The sequence below is a fragment of the Bison bison genome, unplaced genomic scaffold (assembly GCF_000754665.1).
Source record: "Bison bison bison isolate TAMUID 2011002044 unplaced genomic scaffold, Bison_UMD1.0 scf7180017864508, whole genome shotgun sequence".
Taxonomy (NCBI): domain Eukaryota; kingdom Metazoa; phylum Chordata; class Mammalia; order Artiodactyla; family Bovidae; genus Bison; species Bison bison.
Window position 1 is genome coordinate 13114875 of NW_011495064.1, and position 5393 is coordinate 13120267.

Consider the following 5393-nt stretch of genomic DNA (forward strand, 5'->3'; position numbering starts at 1 on the left):
GCCAGTCAGCTGGCCGGCCGGCCTGCTGGGAGGCTTCTGGGCCTGAGCCAGCTAGGAATGGGAAGGCTGGTAGGAGTCAAATTGTTCTGGGCACTTTCTCTGGATGAGGGGATATTCTTCCTGGCTCCTTCGGCTGTGTCTGAGGCTGGCGACTGGGTTGCTGCTCTCTCCCTTCCAGCCCCAAAGAATGGAGACCTTTGGGAAAGCAGTCCAGTGACCCCATGTACTTTGCTTCAGGCCCCAAACTGCCTTGACAGTTCATCCAGCTCCATCTAGCAATCCTCTGAGTTCAGGTGCAGGGCAGAACTTTGGCAAGAAAAAGCCCACCCAATCCTTGTCCCAGCCAGGCCCAGGGAGAGAAGCTGGCTGCACAGGCCCGGATGGGGGAGGGCAGAGGGCACTGTACCTCCGTGAGCGACTCCTCTGAGCAGGCTTCCCAGCCCTCCCCTGGCATGGGGGGCTGGGAAGGGCAGCCCTGGAGGGAGGAAGCTGTGCTCCAGCTTTCCTGGCTCAGCCCGTGTGAAAATGAACAGTGTTCCTTTTAAAAATCAACCATCTTGCAATTTCTAGGATCCCTGGGATTTTTGCAGCTGAGGTGGTGGGTGGGGGGAACAGTTTTTAACACCGACAGCATGAAGGCAAAATCACTTAGAGCCACCCGACCGCATCCCCGCCTTTGACATCGGTGTTTTACCCTCCACAAAAGCCTTGGGTTCTCTGTCGTGCCTTTCTTTTTTCCTCCTGGATCTCCAATTGTCAAGCCTTCAAGAAAATGCACTTCAGTCCTTTGTCACTGAGTGTAATTTGATAAACTGAGCAGAAACACACTGCTCTCCCCATCCTTTCAAAAACTGTTACTGCCTGAGAAAGAGGATGAGGGAAAGAGATCTGAGGTCTTTGAATGGAAGTTTAAGCACGAGCGCACGCGTGCGCGGACAGACACACACAGACACACTCACACACACACACACACACACACACGACTCTCATGCACATACCAGGACATGGAGTTGCCTGGGATGGGAGGAGGTTGAATCCCAGATTCTTGTGCATGCGGCCTGGCCCTGGGGTCCTGGGGCGCATGCCCTTCCAGCTCCTAGCGACTCCCCTGGTTGCAACCGCCCAGTGGGCGGTGCCAGGGCAGGTTTCAGGCTATAAAGGGCTCTTGGCTCCCAGGGCCTGAGGGAACGCCATCGCTGCAGCACTGTCCCTGCCAGCCACAGCCAGCTTGGGGCACTCCGGCCGGTGTCCCATCGCCACCGGGCAGGCTACTCTTTTCCAGGCAGTGCCGACTTGGACACTGCCAGCTGCATTCCTCATCCCTACCTCGCTCCTTCCATCGGCAAGTCCCTTTTTTGGTTGCTTTGGTTTGGGTTGGGTATGGGGTAGGAGGAAGGGGACTGGCTGTGGGGGCTTTGACAGAGGAAGATGGGGATATTTCCATTTCTCTGAAAAAATTCCTTCTGAGGCAAGTGTCCGAAGCTGCGATTTCTGAGATGAGGTATGGGGTGAGGCTTGTTCCACATTCAGGCAAAGGAGGAAGCAGCAAAGTTCGCTCCTAAGGGCTGCCTGCCTGCTTCCCAGCGCTGCAAGGGGGTGGGTGAGGGGCTCCCTCCCCCAGCCATGGGTCTCAGAGCAGCTGGCAGCAAGGTGCCAGGCTGTGTCTGCATCTGGCCCCTGCCAGGTAGAGACACTTGGGGGGTTATCGATAAAATAAAACAAAAACAAAAGAGTCTAAAGAGCTAATGATGAGAGGGTACTGGGGGTAATGTGGGAGCAAGTCACACGGAGGGACAAGGAAGAAGAGGAAACCTTTAGGAAATAAATAATTAGAATCCAGAATCTAGCTCTGCTTCGGAAGCACCACAGGCAGCAGGATGGTGGCTCCAAAGAGGTGGGGGGCCTGGCTGGGACTCTGGCAGGTAGTGGTTTTGAAGGGGCCCATAAATGTTCTAAACAGTTCAGAGCCTAACTTGGGGGGTGGAGGGGTGGGGAGTGAAGGGGAGCTTAGCCCCTGGGGGCTCTAGGAAGGCAGCATCCACGGCACTCTGGCGATTTCCAAATCGAGCTGGGTTATGTCTGCAGCCCCGCCTGGCCCGGTGAGCAAGGGACCCAGCCCCTCGCAGAATCACCAGCACAGCCTGGGACTGCCCTCTACGCTGTCCTTGAAGACTGGGCGCCCGAGAGGCATGGCCGGCCTAGCGATGCCCGATCCAGAGGGAGGACGTGGAGAGGAGAAGGGTTAGCTGTCCTTGGGATGAATGTCCGGGGCCACAGCTGGGGCCCAGGGCCAAAGGGGTGCTGCTAATGTGCTGGGGTGGCACCTTCTGCTCCAGTTCTAGAAAGCAATGGAAGAGCATGACTGAGTAGGGCCTGGTGGCCCAAGGCAACCTCTCTTCTTCACCCCTCAGAAACAGAATGTCACTTCCCCTCGGGACTCGAGGTTTTTCAGGCAAGGAGGCCTGCTTCTGCCATGCATCTACAGAGAGGCCTCAGAATGGAATGGGGACCAGCCTGAAGCCCTGGGGAGGATGAGGAGGAGAAAAGAGCTGACTTCCAAGGGTGCCTTGGTGCCAGCAAGGCAGGAGAGGGCAGCTTTCTTTCTCAGGATAGACTACCGTGGACCCAACGGGAGGCCAGCAAAGCCCTGCAGCCTCTCTTTGACCTCTGAACAGTAGCCCTGCTTCCTACCCACAGCCTCCTGGTCTCCACTCTGGACACTGGCCACCTTTTATCATGGGCTTTTTTTTTTTTTTTGCCTCTTTCCATTTGGCTCCAGTTGGAGGAAGCAGAGGTAGTTTTAGGGGAAAGAAATTACTGCAATAAATCAGCATCAATTTTAAAAATTCAGGGCCAAAACTATGCAAAATTAGGTGTAAAACTAACAACTCCCTCCGTTGTCAGCTTTAATGGTCAGAAGCATGGATGTTAAACAAAGGGGCAGCTGCTATGTGGGACAGGATCTCCGTCTCAGGGGCTGTGTGCTTGACGCGGGGAGAGGGGCAAGGAGAATACAATGGAGATGGGGAGGGCCTCTCTGGGGCTAAGCTTTGTCTTCAGTACAAAAAGTTATATGTAAATCTAATATCTAAAAATAGTGTTTTCTCACAGGGCTGAGTGGAGATGAAATAAATAGTAGCTGTGGAAGAGATGTTGGCCCTACAGGGCTGCACACATGGAAAGGATTTGGAAAGTGCAATGTCGTTATTTCTTTGGGCACAGAAAGGCTGGGATACTCCTGGGGAGCCCTGTGCCTCTGTGAGGAGCTGACTTGCCCCATAGATGGGTGTTTCCTGAGCCTGGGAGGCGGGCGCAGAGCCTTGCCCGACTGACTACATAGTCCAAGAGTGTCTGATGTCTGCCCTCTGTGTTCTTTCAGCCCCTGTGCCAAGCATTGCAAAGTTCATCCAGGCAAAGCTCCACTTGAACTGGCATGATTGATCCCCCAGTCTGTTCTGATTTCAAGGTGCCCAGAAGGCCACAGAGACGTGGGAGGCAAGCTGTGAACCCAGGCTTCAGAGCACTTCAGGCAATAGTTGAAACCCCATGGAAAAGGGTTGTAAGTGGGGTGGGGTGGGAGGGAAATATTCTATCCTACAGCCGGGTCTCACTCCCAGAGCCTCCGGGCTGAGCTGCGTCCCATTGTTGGGGAGTCCACAAGGGTCCAGCCACACTCCTCTCACCAAATGCAGGGTCGGATGATGCTTGAGAGGATTGGGGTTCAGTCTGGGGTCAGGGACAGGGTCCTGACCTATGACTCCATGACCAGGATAAAGGGTCAAGCTGGGATTAAGCTTGGGGATCTGTTTTAGGTCAGGGTTTTGGGTCAGACTGAGGTCTGGGTCAGGGCTTGTTCTAGGGCCAGGGTCAGAGGAACATGTGAAGCGGATGAAGGCATGTCCTCAGTTGGAATCTGTTGAAGATGATTGCCGACCTTTCTCTGTCCTAGTCCCACTCTTTCTGAGGCTGCCCCACGGCCCCAGGATTCCTACTCTCCCTAGCACCTCTGGCAACATAGATAATTACAATACCATGGCTTTTCTTTTCTTTCTTTTCTCTTAAGTACTCTGTGATTTGAATAGAGAGATGGTTCCAATGAGGACATCCAGGGACTATTGCTATGTAGCCATGCTGTCCCTATGGGCATTCCCCAGGACCCTACTTGGTGGCTGGACAATAAAGACTCAGAATGACTCCCCCGGGGCCCCTCCCAACTCCCACCAGAACAGGAGGAGAGGATGGAAGTGCTCCAAAGCCAACGGTGAAGCAGGAGAGGGGTAGGGGAAGACAGTAGGTTCCTGGAGACTTCTGAGGCTGTGATCTCTGCAGAGCAGACACCTCCTATGGTCTCTTGAGGTTGGAGGCAGGTGTTGTGTGAATTTGTTGACAATGATCTCTAAGGGTATGTGTCTGTGCCTCTCTGTGTGTGCACTATTTGCCTATGCATCTGTTTGCGTCTCTATAAGGCCATGTGTCCCTCCTTTCAGAGGTTGATGTTTCTGGAGATGGGTTCCCAGGGTGACTGCCCATTCTGCCGCCTTCTGGGAGTGCTGTGTCTAGGGGTCAGGCTAGATCCTTAGGGCTCTTCAAAACAGCAGGGCCTCAATAATCCACCCCCCTCCAGTCCTCACCCGAATCCCCTCCCCGCATGGGGAACACTGTGGTTTCGGTCTCACAGCTCCTGTGTTCCCAGTCCAGAGTTGTCCTCCCTGTTGTGAAGATGTGCCCCGACTCTCTACTTCTGGGGTCGCAACGGTCCCAACGAGGACTCCGTGTGTCTGGGTCCAAAGCTGCTTGACGTGGCAATCTGAGGGCACCGAGGCAGGAGTGGAGCCACTTAGGAGCCTACAAGCAGGCCCTTTAGAGCCAACCTTCCCCTGCGAATGGAGTCAGGAAAGGGGGAGCCGGAATCGCTTCCCCCTGGATCTGTAGTGCTACGACTGTCCAGCAGGTGGGGTTCCAGGGCAGAGAGAGAATTGAGATGACCCAGCGCTAGAAGCAAGAGACCGAGCTTTTAAACCTCCGCCCGCCACATCCACATCAACCTCGGAAGCGCTCGCACAGGGAGGAACAGCACAGATGCTCGCCCCTTAGACACTCACATACATTCTCTTCCGGTGAACTCTAAAAGAGAACCCGTATTCGGTGCAGGGGACGTGTTAAAAGGGGAGTCGAGTTTCACTTACACACACATCATCCTAACCGAAGGTTAGGTCTTCTGCTCTGGGAATGCCAGAGTGAACGACGGAGAAAGGGGGCCGGGGGAACAGGACGCGCGGGAGAGGGCGAGCCAGGCGCGGGCTAGACCGTGTCGGGGTTGGCACGCACAGCTCCATGTATCACAGACAGCAGGAGGAGAGACCAGATGACAGACGGATGCACGATGCACAGAC